Raw genomic sequence first — 13,801 nt, forward strand, 5'->3', positions numbered from 1 at the left:
CTGTCAGAGTTGTCCGTGTTCAGTAGATTTAGGAAGATGGTTAAAAATAGACTTTATACAGGAAAGGAATTTGACTCATTTTTTTTTCTGTTTTTGAATATTTGTACTGACACACAGTACAATCATTTCTGTTCTTCAAAAGTTTTGATGTCATGGACTTCAGCCAAGAGGATGAGTAAATATTTCCTGAAGGGCTGATGTTGGCACTGCTCAGCAGTGACTATTTTCTGGAGACTTGGTCAATTGTGTCAAGAAAAATTGCCTTTCTGAGTGAAGATGAGTTAATCTTGCATCTAAAATTCGTGATTTCAAGATATATGACTTTTTTTGCCCCCTATACAGTCATTTAATCTCTGGGCTGTTTCTCTTCCTATGCTTTCTCCTTCTGTCACCTCAATTTTAAGTGCTTTCACCAATAGAGATATGGGTAGGTGGAAATAAAACTAATGGTAAAATCCAGTTTTTGAAGAGATTAGTTATCTCCCACACCAGCTACTCAAACAAAATTGAAGGAAATAGAGAAAATGGGAACCAATAGCACACAAAATAACTTCTTTTACAAAAATATGATTGCACACATGGTTTGGATGCAGGTTAGAAAAAATAAGAATTTAAATTTCAGAATCTTTAAAAAAATTTGTTTACACCACTGATCCATAAGTATAGACCAGACTTGCTGGTGGCAGTTGCTGAGAATAACATTCAGGGGAACAGCTCATTGTTACTTAGTTCACAAACTTTAAAGCAAAATGAGTTCAAAGTACTTTATTAATTTATTAACAACATGATGTACCAGAAAACAGTGGACTATATATTCTGGATCAATATCAATAATATAACAGATCAGCTATAACACTAAACACTTACAAAATATAAATAACACCTACAAATTTCTAAACACTCTTTGAAAACTAATGCCAAGAAGTTCTCATGATGCACATATGCACACACACACCAAACTGCATGCATATCACCCCTCCCTCATGTGCATTGGGGATCACAAGCACATCCCACTCTTGAGTGTGTAGGTCCCCCTACCTCCACACCCATCCTAGGCAAGACATGGGTGCTCCAGCATTATTTACACCTGTGCAACACCCTGCATCCCACTGACCCATGTGCCAGGGAGAAAGCCCTCCATGATGTCCCACATGCATGCCCCACACTGTCAGCCACCAGTTGGGTGCAGGATTCTCCCAGTGTCCCTTGGGAATGCTGCTGTGCCCCACCTGGGCAGAGGTCATGGTGCCATGGGGTGACATCCAGCAGTGCCAAGCCATGTCTAACTGTTGGTCTTTCCAGTGCAATGTCTCTCACCATTACAAACTCATACCTTTCTTATCTTTTTGGGCTGACTACTCCATCCTCTCTTCAGAAGTCTATTTCAAGTTCCATGGTTACAGTTTAATCTGGCTGGTAATAATTTTCCTCTCTGTAATGCTCATTTTGGACAAAATGCTCTCCAGAAAGTTTTGATAAAGACACACTGTGTAGACTCACATCCTATCAAGTGCTGTTTTCTGGACTGCTTGCCAAGGGTGATCCATGGAGGCATACCCCTTAGTTGTTTCATTTTCACTCTAAGAACCTCATGATTTGAAATAAGAATGAAGAGAATATTCAGTGCCTAATGGAAGTTAGGATCATTATGATCAGTTTCTCAACTATATTAATATTTTTGAACCTGTTGTTTCAAGGCACCTTTAGTCTTGCAGTATGCTGTATTTTGGCTTCATCAAAACTTTAGCTTATTTGAAAAGCATTAAAAATATGTGAGAAATTACAAACCTAACGGTATTCATTAAAAGTGAATGAAAATAATTGCAAGGGTACATTGATATTGTGGCTCCACAATTACAGCCATCTATTCCAGAAAGCCACCAACACTTGTTTTTTATAATTCTTTTTTTTTTTTTATAATTCTTGTTTTTCAAGAGCTGAAGTGTGGTATTCAACTAGGAGAAGTGGAGAGACACAGGAATATTGCAGGACCCCACTCTCTAAAAAATTGATCTAGTACTGAATTAAGGTAAAAATCTTTGTCATGGCTGAGGAATAACAGGATAGTTACAAGTGGCTAAAGTTTATTGTTGTTGTGCATCTTTGATGTGTTGGTTCCTGTTCCACACAGCACTGCAAATTATGCCTATCATTTCAACCAGTTTCTATCTCAGATAGGTGAGAAAATTGAAGAAAATAATAATCTGTATTAGAAAAAAAGAAATGTACCACCACATTTACCATAAATAAGCTCTAATAGTAATAACTAATTTAAAGGTTCATTATCAAATATCAGTGTTGGTATTGTAAGCTTCAGCTTTCTTATCATCTGATGAAAACATACACAGACGAAATGTTAAAAGAAACTACTAAAAGATCTCAGGTATAGGTCTAGACTAAATCATCAGTACTTCACCATTCACTGCAAAGGCAATTGTATGCTGAGGGATAAAATATGGATTATTTGGGAAAAAAATATTAGAGTTCATTACTGGATTTTATTCTGATTTGTAATGGTAATAAAATTTCAAACCAAGGTAGCAGAGCCTTAGGCTGGCAGAATTATGCCTGATGGACTGCTTCATGGCCTTAATTGAAGGAGAATTGTGTTACCTAGCAGCCTGCTGGGACTGTTGACTAACAAAAACCCAAACCTAAAGAAATTATGCTTAAATTAAGTTAAAATCATGTGCTTTTCCATAGGGCTGGGACCAGAAGCCATGGCTGTGGCCTCACCTGTGAGAGCTGTTTTCTAATTGAGTGATGCCATGTGAGGAAGGTGCAAGAAGAAATGAGCAGCTTTGTTGAATTAAAGATGAGTGGCCTCAAAGAGTCTCTGCTGAGGAAAAGGCCTCAACTCTTCAGAGGTATGAAAGGTTGTATGTCCAAGGCAAGGCAGTAGAATAAAGAGGACAGGAACTCCCAACAAGGGTGTAACTTCTGGCAGCAGCAGGAAGGTGGAGGAAGGCTTGTGCCAAGGCCGTGGTGTCAAAGGAAGATGAACAAGTTCTGCTAGGAGAATGCTCCAGAGAGAGCACTACAGACAATTATGGAGACTACCAAGGCTCATTCAGACCAGTATCTGTTGTTTCTCATCCACATGAGTAACATGGCTAGTGGTGACACTCAGCAGACCATAGGTGACTACACAGCTCTGGGTTCAGTGTTTAGGAGGACAGCAGTCAGGATAATGTTCTTCAGGTCAAGCACCTGATTAGTAGGAGGCAAATCCAGCATACTAATGCCTGCCTGCTTAGTTGGTATTGCTAGCAAGACTGGTTTCTTCAAGTATGGTTTAAAAAAAGGTTGCTGTAAAGAGAGAAGCTCCATCTGGCAAAGAGAGGGAAGAAAGTCTGTGAACAAACTTGCTTATCCAATGAGGAGGGCTTTAAATTAGGTTAATCAGGGAACGGGGATGTGTAAACAAAAAACAGGTGGTGGAATGCTACAAGGGAGGCTTGCACATTTGTGCTCAGAAGAGACGATATTCAGAGCCTTATGTCAAGAACCTGTACACTGATGTAAGAAACTGAGGCAACAGTCCTGAAGAATTGGAAGTCCACATGAAGTGACAGTGCTGTAGAGTGATCAGAACACAAACACAAAGACTTGGTGGGAAAGCACACATGACTCTCATGGGTGACTATAAGTTGTTTAGAAAGCATAGATGGGGAAGATGAGGAAGGGGTGTTGCACTATGTGTAGGAGCTGTTCAACTGCCCAGAGCTTGAGGAAACTGCACATATCAGTAATCTCTAGACCAAGACCACAGCGGAAAGCTGCACTAATGATGTTGTCTTGGGAATCTGTTACAGGATCTTCCAACAGAAACAAAAGGATAAGACTTTTTGCAAGCAACTAGTAGAAGTCTCCCGATAGCAAGGCCTGACCCTTATGAAGGTTTTCAATCTCTTAGACATCTGTGAGGAAAACATGCATTCAGGCACCCCAAGAATTTTCTAAGCTGCATTTTGAGACAGACTCTTAAGGCAAACATAAAGGGCAAAACACAGAAAATAAAAAAATGTAGTTTTGGCTGCAAAGCAACAAGAGATTACTGAGTTTAGCCTCTAAAGGTAGACTGTGAAGAGCCAGCAGAGTTAGGAAACTGATATCCTGGAGGGCATCACTTATTTTGGGAAGCGGTCCAGCGTTGCAATATTCAAAGTTCAGTTTACAGGAGTACAAGTTTTGATTCTTTTCTAGTGATTCCAATAAGTTTTAGGTTGGGTGTTACATGTAGCTAACTTGTGAAGTGCTACCCATAAAACTTACAGCAGTCCTTTTATTTCCATCTCTTGGTCTTTTCCTTTGTTTCTAACCCTAGTTTTCTTGCTGCTTCTGCACCACAGCTATTTCTTTCACTTCCTTTACACACCTCTCTCATTTACCTTTATCTTTTCAAGTTTTAAATTATTTAAACATTTTCTTAATAGCAATACTGTTCTTGCTAGTATCCCACTTAATTATTTGCTCTACTTAATCTTTGCAGAGGTGGGAACAGTCATCAAGTATTACAAGGAATCAGAAGCAGAAATAGATTGTCAGGACTTACTGGATTGGTAGCAGAACCAGCAACTGCAGAATATGCAAAAATCAACAACGTCCAGATGTCTGAAACTTGGGTAGGAGGAGAAAGAATGGGAGAAAGAATTACATGCCTATCTTCATCCTGGAATACCTGAAATCCTAGTAAACTGCATTCAAAAGTGATTTACAGTAATGAAAGTGCATGTCTTCTGCTTTGTTTTAATTAATCAAGTGTGAAAGTGCTAATGAGAAAGTGCTGCTGCCTTGGGAACAACCTATAATCAAATAGGAAGCCTGCTGTAAACTTAAAAATAGTTTCTTAAAGTCATATAGCTCTATACAAGATGATGTACTTTTTTGTAATAAAGGTAAGAAAGATACATAGGAAAGAATTTAGAGAAGAGAAAATAAGTTGGTCCCATGAGGAAAATGGAATAAGTGTACAACCAGCTATAATGTAATACTTTATAATTGTTGAACTCTTCAAGAATTATCTCACACACAAATTTTAAGACTGAATTATTTTCTTAACTATAGATTAGCACAGAAAGAGGAAGTTTGTAAGTGAAAATATTTTTTAAAAATAACATCTAACTGTATTTAATAACTTAATAAGAAAAGAGGACTTATATTTCTTGCCTCTCACCTTAACAGATAGATCTCTTCGAAGATACAATTATATTCCTAGAAGATGGTTTCCCAGTTTCCAGTTGGAGCTGCAGAGTTTCTTTTTGCATTCACATTAGATCTGTTTAGAGGAAAATAAGAAACGAGGGGAAGTAGAGGTCACAAGTGGTATGTGAGTATAATACTAATTGTACCGGCCTTCCTTTTTGTTTCTTCCTGTAACTGGGTGCTGTGCTGAAGCAGTCAGAGATGTGATGACCCATCTCTAGAATAGCAAGAAGCAAGAACCTGGAATCTTGACTCTTTCTGGCTTGAAAAGACAAACAGGAAGTAGGTTTCACTGGGTTGCTTCAACAGAAGATGTAGGCTGAATCTGTCTGTGGGTTACAGAATAGTCAACTTCATAGTCTGGTTTCATTGAGCCAGGAAGAAGAATAATGGCACTTTATGGAAGGACAGTTAGGAGAAAGGATTTGAAGGGAAAAAAAAAAAGAATGTGCTAGATGACAAAAAGGAGGAATTAAATCTGAGAACGTGTCATATGGATAGAAGAGCAACCAAATATTTCTGGTGGAGGGCTGGAGGAGGGAGTACCTATTTTCAGTAATATTAGGGGGGTGTTGCCAGATTTGGTCATCATGAACAGATACGAATCCCTCTTCCTCTGCAAGCTTGATAATAGCAAGATTAAATTTGAAGAAAAAATTTGTGTTTTGGAGGATGTACTTTCTAGACTTGCAGAAAGTTGTGTGCGTGTGAGCATATGTGTCAAGAAATGAACTCTTTAATATGTTAAGTGCATGAGATATGAGGAAGCTCTTCCTTCTTTTACTGTGACCACAGAGACAATTTTTTTACTGTCAAAGAGTTCATATAATTATCCTTCCTAGGGCATTTCAATACCACCCCTTGGATTCAACCTCAACTATGGACAGACCTTGCACTACTTATCAGTCTGAGATGGAAGGATGATATAGAATTCCCAAAGAAAGTAGGACTTTTTTGTTAAAGAATTTATTCCTATTGAATTATCTTTCCCCCAGCACTTTTGCTTCCAGGTGGACTACAGAGAATCCATTGATAACAGAATAATATTCCCTTTGGTCTAGTGTGCATTATGAATGGGTGGTTTCAAGACTACAATTATCCTCTATGCAAGCTTTCTGTGCAGCAAAATAGCACAGATGAAGAAGATGAGATAAAAATGAAGTTGGGGGATTCCCTGCTGCATTACTGCTTACCCTGTAGCCACTACCTCCCACAGATCCGTACTTTTTCTGACTCTAGATCTTTCTGTTATCAGCTGTCTCACATGTGCCTAACTGTCCTGTAAGAGACTATTCCCTGAGATAATGAATAAGAAAGCTTAAACCCCACAGCTATTCTGTCTATAATACCTGAATATATTTTTGAGTTTTTAATTTATAGAACATATATAAGCATTATTGCTCACCTTGGAATAACTGATTATTAAATTTTCTGTGATATAATGTTTTATTCTGGGCTGTTGCAGTATCATCAGGTTTCTGAGAGTAATATATTACTACGAGATGAATTTCTGGGGGAATGTGATAAAAAAAGTCTTTTCAAATGTTTTATTTCTAAATTAACTTACTTGGACTTTTACTTTATTAATACAAACCACTACTGATGTAGAACTTAAGTATACTTCTGAGAAGTTTTAATTGCTAAAGTTTTGACCATTTCCTTCTCAGACAGAAGAACTTCTAGGAATTTAAACAAGCCTAATGTTGCCAAAAGTTGTCCTCCCCTGTTCTTTACTCTTTCTGAGCCAGGCTGTGTTTTTGCTAGAGAACACTGGGATCTGGATTTCATTGTCAAGGAACGCCCTGGAAGATAATTTTTTCCATTTGAAAGGTAGCGATGGAGATAAATGTTTGGCTTTCAAGGCCTCTCTATTATAATTCTCAATCTTTTATTTTCCAACTGTGGAACAGAAGGAGTAACAAAAATGTGTAAAATGTGTGTTCTGAGTGAGAGATGAGTAGGCAATGTGTCATAAATCTTAAATATGCATCCAGTTACCAGGTACCCACATCTTGGAAAATCTGGCACAGTTAGTTTTCTATGCTTTCATTTTTCTTTGTTGCCTCACATGTCCAAGAAAGAAGCACCTATAGGAACACAGATCAGCGAAACATGATGAAATGAGGGCTTGATATTAATAGGATGCAGACTTACTCAGCCATGGGCCACTTGTACGGATAGCCAATAATCATACACGCCTGAGGTCACTTCTCTCTCATGGCTGCTATGAAGGATATATGAGTGAACTAAGGGATCTTTGATTTCTTAAGGATGTGAGCCTACTGCTTATTTCACAGGTTTCCTGACAGATGCAACAGAATCCAAGCTAGAAAGGTGACTGTTGGCAGTAGCCTATGAGGAATTGGAGGTCCTTGGACTTTGGGTGATATAGCTTGCTTCTTTTAGACATTTTGCCAGAGAGATGACATATTTGTCAAGCTAATGAAAAAATAAGAGCCAGTTACAACTGATTAATACTAGGGCTCCCTATGAAGATTTCCTGAGGTCACTAACAGGAAACAAGTTAATTTCATAAATATTTCGGTGAGCAACACAATGGGCATAAAACATCCAATATGCTGAACAACGGACTGTGGGATGCAGTAACCTAAATGAGATAGTAAACTAAATAGGATACACAACTCCCATCTCAGCTAAGCTGATGACCTGGTCAGGAACTCATGATTAGTCCGCTTGTTTACTCATAGATAACAACAGATAAGTTAGACCTCAAAGGAGAAAGTAATAGCCAGAAGTTAATTTTCTTTCCCTTATTTACCGTTATTTTCCATTCCAGCCAGGGGAACCAATTATTTTAACTACAACACTATTTTAAGTACAACACTCCTAACACAGAAGTTGGGGGCAGATTGTCAAAAAAAATGATCAATGATCATGAATAGATCTCCAAAGCCATCTGAGTGGATTCTGAGCAAGGATCTAAAGCTACGTTCTCTAATGGTTCATAATACTCGTAGCAAATTTTTTATTTTGTCTGTTTAAATGGAGTAGTTGTACAAGTATTTTTTTCTTGGAAAAAAAATTCATTATTTTGAAAATCTTTTAAATGAAGGGATCTGGGAGGGCTAAATACTTTTATGTGAACAGTTGTTAGAAATCTGTGTGAAACCAGAATGCAGACAAGAACTTAAATTCAAACCATCTTGTTTGGATGACTGCAGTCAAAACCAAAGCTTTAAATCAATCTAAATGTATAATAGTACTCAAAATTCTATTTCCAAAAGTGTATCCAACTTGCTGCTATAAAAATAATACATGGGTTTTTTCATACTTGTTAACTTCTGCCAGCTCTCTTCAGCCAAAGTGCCAGGATTCATTTTTCTTCTACCATTGATTCATTTCAAAACTTTTTCAAACACTGTGTTTTGTTATTGTTGCCATGAAGCTTGCTAGGCCACACACTCATCTCAAAAAGAAAAGGGAAATATTATCTCTTATCTCCACAATGATTTTAGATGTAGAAGTTTGCAGTGTTAAGATTACTCAAATGCCTTCGACTGTTCTCTATGACTCACTGATGAGGTGACTTTGAAAGCAAATAGTAGAAAGAAAGAAAGAAACAATTTGTTTCCTGTTCTTTAGTTTAACGATTAGGTTATGAAGGTGTTTCTCTGAAGGATTTACCTTCACTGCATAAGGACCTGTAAGGACCATTGCGTCCAACTCCCTGCTCCTCACAGGACTACCTAAAACTAAACCATATGACTAAGACCATCATCCAGATATTCCTTGAACTCTGACAGGCTTCTCAGCCTTCTATTCTCCAAGTTCAACAAACCAAGTGACCTCACCCACTCCTTGCAAGTCTTGCCCTCGAGGCCTTTCACTGTCTTGGTCACCCTCCCCTACACACACTCAGTCTGATGTCCTTCTATTGAGGCACCCAAAACTACACACGGTGCTCTAGGTGGGGCCACACCAGCGCAGTGTAGCGTGGGACAGTCACCTCCCTTGATGGGCTGGATATACTGTGCTGGATGCACCCCAGGACATGGTTGGCTTCTCTACCCTTGAGGGAGTCCACAGCTCCTCCTAGTTTTGTATTGTCGGCAACATTACTTAATGTACATTCAATTCCTATGTCCAGATAATTTATGAAAACATTAAAGAGCACTGGCCCTAAAATTGAACCCTGGGCTCAACTTGAGTCTATTAAAGGGGAACAAAGCTGGTGAAGGATCTAGAGCACAAGTTTTATGAGGAGCAGATGAGGGAACTGGGGTTGTTTAGACTGGAGAAAAGGAGGCTGAAGAGAGGCTTATCACCCTCTACACCCTCTACAACTACATGAAAGGAGGTTGTAGCAAGGTAGGTGTCAGTGTCTTCTCTCAAGTAACAAGCAAATAGGACAAGAGGAAATGGCCTCAAGCTGCACCAGGGGAGGTTTAGATCAGATATTAGGAAACATTTCTTCACTGAGAGGGTTGCCAAGCATTGGAGCGGGTTGCCCGGGGAAGTGGTTGAGTCCTCATTGCTGGAGGTATTGAAAAGATGTGTAGGCGTGGTGTTTAGGGACATGGTTTAGTGGTGGACTTGGCAGTGCTAGGTTAACGGTTGGACTTGATGATCTTAAGGGTCTTTTCCAACCTAAACGATTCTATGATTCTATTAAATGATGCATTATCAAATAGTATACACATTCACACATATACAGCAGTAAGCCCAAGTATATAGGTAAGTCTAAGATGTGCATAAAGGATATTGAGGGATCTAAACCTTATGACAATTTGTGTGGGTAATGAAATCCGTTTTTGCAAGATCTGAATAAAAGTTCATTGAATTAGTTCTTTAAGTATACTTGCTTTTTTAATAGATCTAATAACAGATATTGTCTCCCAAATCTTTTAAATTTGGATAAGTTAATAGTCAATAACAATAATACTGGTTTGCACATTGCAGTAGGAGGAAAGGAAAATGAAAACCAAGATTGTCAAAGAACATTAAAGAGGAATAGTAATTTTAATAAAGGTTGTCACCTTGCTCTTTTGCAGCTTGTGGCTGGTGAATGTTATCAATTGCAATACACTGTGTCAGTTACAGGATTTTTTAATTTGCCCTTCTTTCATGAACCATTTGCTTACCTACTATCTACTTTTCTTCCAAATACTCTGTTCATTCAAATTTCTGCCACTATGCATGTCAAAGATAGAGGAGTATATTTCTTTTGAGAAAATGAGCATTTGTAAATTTATTTTTCTTTCTTTTTTACTCTTACCCCTGGAGTTCAGACTTCCTACAATTTAAAAAAAAAGTATGGTGCATTCAAATTTCCTTTAGTCTTTTACTGTTTCTTCATGTAATTCAACCATTACTTTTCTGGATGTCTGTTCGGGAAATCCTTTCTTATACCTATTTGTAAGGAGTTCCTAAACAGAAACATATGTGTGCATGCGGTACACCTGGTGTGTCTTGATACACTGTCTGTGTGACAAATGTTCAGTATATCTGATGAATGCTATGTATATAATATTTCCTGTGAATGCATTATACATTTTACCTGAATGTTGTGCATACTTAGCATTTCCAGTGATTGTCCAAAAAAGTGATCAAAGCTTTTAATTTTCATTGGGACCATATTTTCTGACAGAGAAAGAATTGTGGGAAACTGCATTGTTTCAATGCTCTTGGTCCAAGGATTTTCAGTTCCTGATGGACTATGTCAACTCCAACAACTTGTGTGAACCTGGAAATGTGGATTTGTAGAGCAAAACTGTTGAGAACCTGATATTTGTACTGCAGCATTTCATAGGTCTTTTACTTCGTGCAATTGTAACACAACTTCTAGGTTTGTTTCATGGAAAAATCAGGTCATATGTTCCAGGAGTGCTCTGTGATATGAACCAAAACATGATAAATAGGGACAATTGGAATATTTGCTTCAAGATCACACTCCCAATCCAAACAAAAATCTAATGCAGGTACACCCATAGAATGTCGGTTATGTTTGCCTGGTTTTCTATTTTTTGCAAATATTTTCCAAATAACTTTTTTCCTTTGCATATCTTTAGTTTGTCCTTCTACAATTATTTATGATTCTGTTTTGTGGAACATTTTGAATTAAGTTTTAATGAAATGTGATGATTTAAGGTATGTTCAGAAGATTATAGAGTTTGTTCAAAAAAAAAAAGACTAAATTTATCCCTTTTGTTCTTGGAATAATGTTATTTTTCTTGTAACAATGTCTTGTGGCAGAGGGATTTAGGAGCAATAAGAAATGGTGATTTTTTTTTTTTTTCAACTTTTATAGAGGAAGAAAGGACAGATTTTTACCTAAATGTCAAGGAACAAGAAGTCTGGACAGTCACAGATTATTTCTTTGCATGAGTGACAGGAGAAACAACAGTGTTGTTGGCAGAAATTGAACAGAACAAAATGAATCAAAAGGTAAACTATGGATCTTAGTTAGTGATGGGTAAAAAGAGTAACAGTATAGTGTTTGGTCAGTAGCATACAAGAGACTTCATCTGTTTGGAGTCCCTGTGTCTCTGAACAGAGTAAAAGCAAAAATGTCATAATGAAACAGTTGACAGTTGGCTTTTATGAACAGTAGAATAAATTTGACACATAAAGCTTTTGAACACTGTATGGAATAAACTAGCCTAGAATGTTTTTTAAATTAATTGTTGTGACTGTGATCTTCCACTATGGTTATAAATATTCTCTATATAATTTTGGGTTGTGTGTTTTCCTTTTGAACTTTCCCTTTGACAATAAGACTTTATTCTTAGCATGCAATTTAGACGGCTTATGAAATGTAGTACACTTTTTCTGGGTCTGACATGTTTTGTGCTGTGTGGCCCATATCTTATGTTTAAAGATGTCTGTATGAACATAAAAAATAAGCAAGAGAGGTTGTGGGTTTTTCTTGCCACTAAAACATGTACTTATGCATTGCTGAAAACATAATTCTTAAAGATCTTTATAATCTATTACGTCAGTTTCCTTTTCCATTGATTTAGACTAAAATATCTTTTCAAATATTAATTTTGACAGAAACCTATAGTCATACACATAATACCCTTAGAAATAATACCCTTAGAAAGTGAATTAAAGGTGTTTGATAGCCAGCACATGTAATGCTACTTTGGACATTTTGGGTCTCTCCAGGTTGTTACTTGTTGATCACAACTTCCGTGGTACTGGATAAAACTCCAACATATTAAAAGAAAATGTAGTCAAATTTCCAAGCCGAGTTATGGGAAGTCTTCCTTTCTTGTGCCTACCATGCACGTTCCTCTACTAGAACTGAAACATAGGACACTCACCACTTAGAATTTCATAAATACAAACCAAAAAACTTTTAAAAATTTGAAATATTAAATACCCAAATTTTAAATTTTATTCTTGCATTGATTCCATAATTTTTTGTTACTTATCATAGAATTATTTCCAGACTATACAACAACAACAACAAAAAGCTATAAAGTACTTTAATGGAATTTAAACACAAGTGAGATTAAAATAATTGTTGTTAGAGATCTAGATTAACATTGAATAGATATTATTCTTTGTTTGCCTGCTTAACTGGGAACATATTTTCAGTATTTCTCCCTTTCCAGAGAGACATCTTTATGCTACTGGGGATATAACTTCTTTTGTGTGAGTGTGTTTGTGTGTTTCATCTTAGTATGTATCATCACATTGTTTAGTGAAATGAATAAATGAAGGGGCTCTTTATTTTTTTACATACTGATATATGTGGTTCATACTTTGTATGCTTTTAATTTAGTAGGGCAGTACTTTCCATTAAAAGATGGCTGTCATTACAAGGAATGTTGTTATGGAACTGTGTGCATTAAGTTTAATTCTCACTCAATTTAAAAGAAATACTTTGGTAACAAATGCATCAAAGCACAGGAAAATGGTCAGTAGGCATTCTGGTTTTAAACAGATGAGCAAATTCATGTGATGAGTGGGGCCTCTGGGGCAAATAAAGCAATCAAATCGTCTTAAATGGGGTTGCAGAATCTGTGTAAATGACCTTGCTGCTCTCTCTGCAGCTTTCCGGGTTTTCTTTAATGACTGCTTATCCTTTCCCTGCTACTGAAGAAATTCCGCATTTTTTTCTTCTAAGGGTGACAAGTTAAATGGACAAACTGTTTCATTCATAGCTTCCTACCACGGTACAAACCTCAGATTACTATTGATTATTGATTTTTCAGGTAGGCAGCAATGAATTTGCAACAAGAAGTCCACAGGCAAGGAGGAAAGACTTCAGGGCTTTGGGACAACTGGCTAAGGGACCAGGAGCACAAGTAATGTTCTCCTTTATCCTTCCGGTTGCAGGAAATGGTAAGAGAAGACACAGGCAGAGCCAGCAGTTCCAACCCTGGTGTAACCATATAATTTTGGGGGTTTTGATCCTGGGTTGGTCTACACAACACCAGGCCTGCTGGTGACAGATGGGGTACACCTGTCTCAAAGAGGGAAAAAGATCTTTACACAGGAGTTAGCAGGGCTCATTGAAAGAGCATTAAACTAGATTTGAATAGGGAAAGGGATAAAACCAGGCTCACTAGAAAGAAACGTGGCAGGTACTCTCCACTCCCCCACCTCTCAGATAAAGATGAGGGCT

This window comes from Egretta garzetta, unplaced genomic scaffold (genome assembly GCF_000687185.1).
Source record: "Egretta garzetta isolate BGI_Z169 unplaced genomic scaffold, ASM68718v1 scaffold715, whole genome shotgun sequence".
In the NCBI taxonomy this organism is placed as follows: Eukaryota; Metazoa; Chordata; class Aves; order Pelecaniformes; family Ardeidae; genus Egretta; species Egretta garzetta.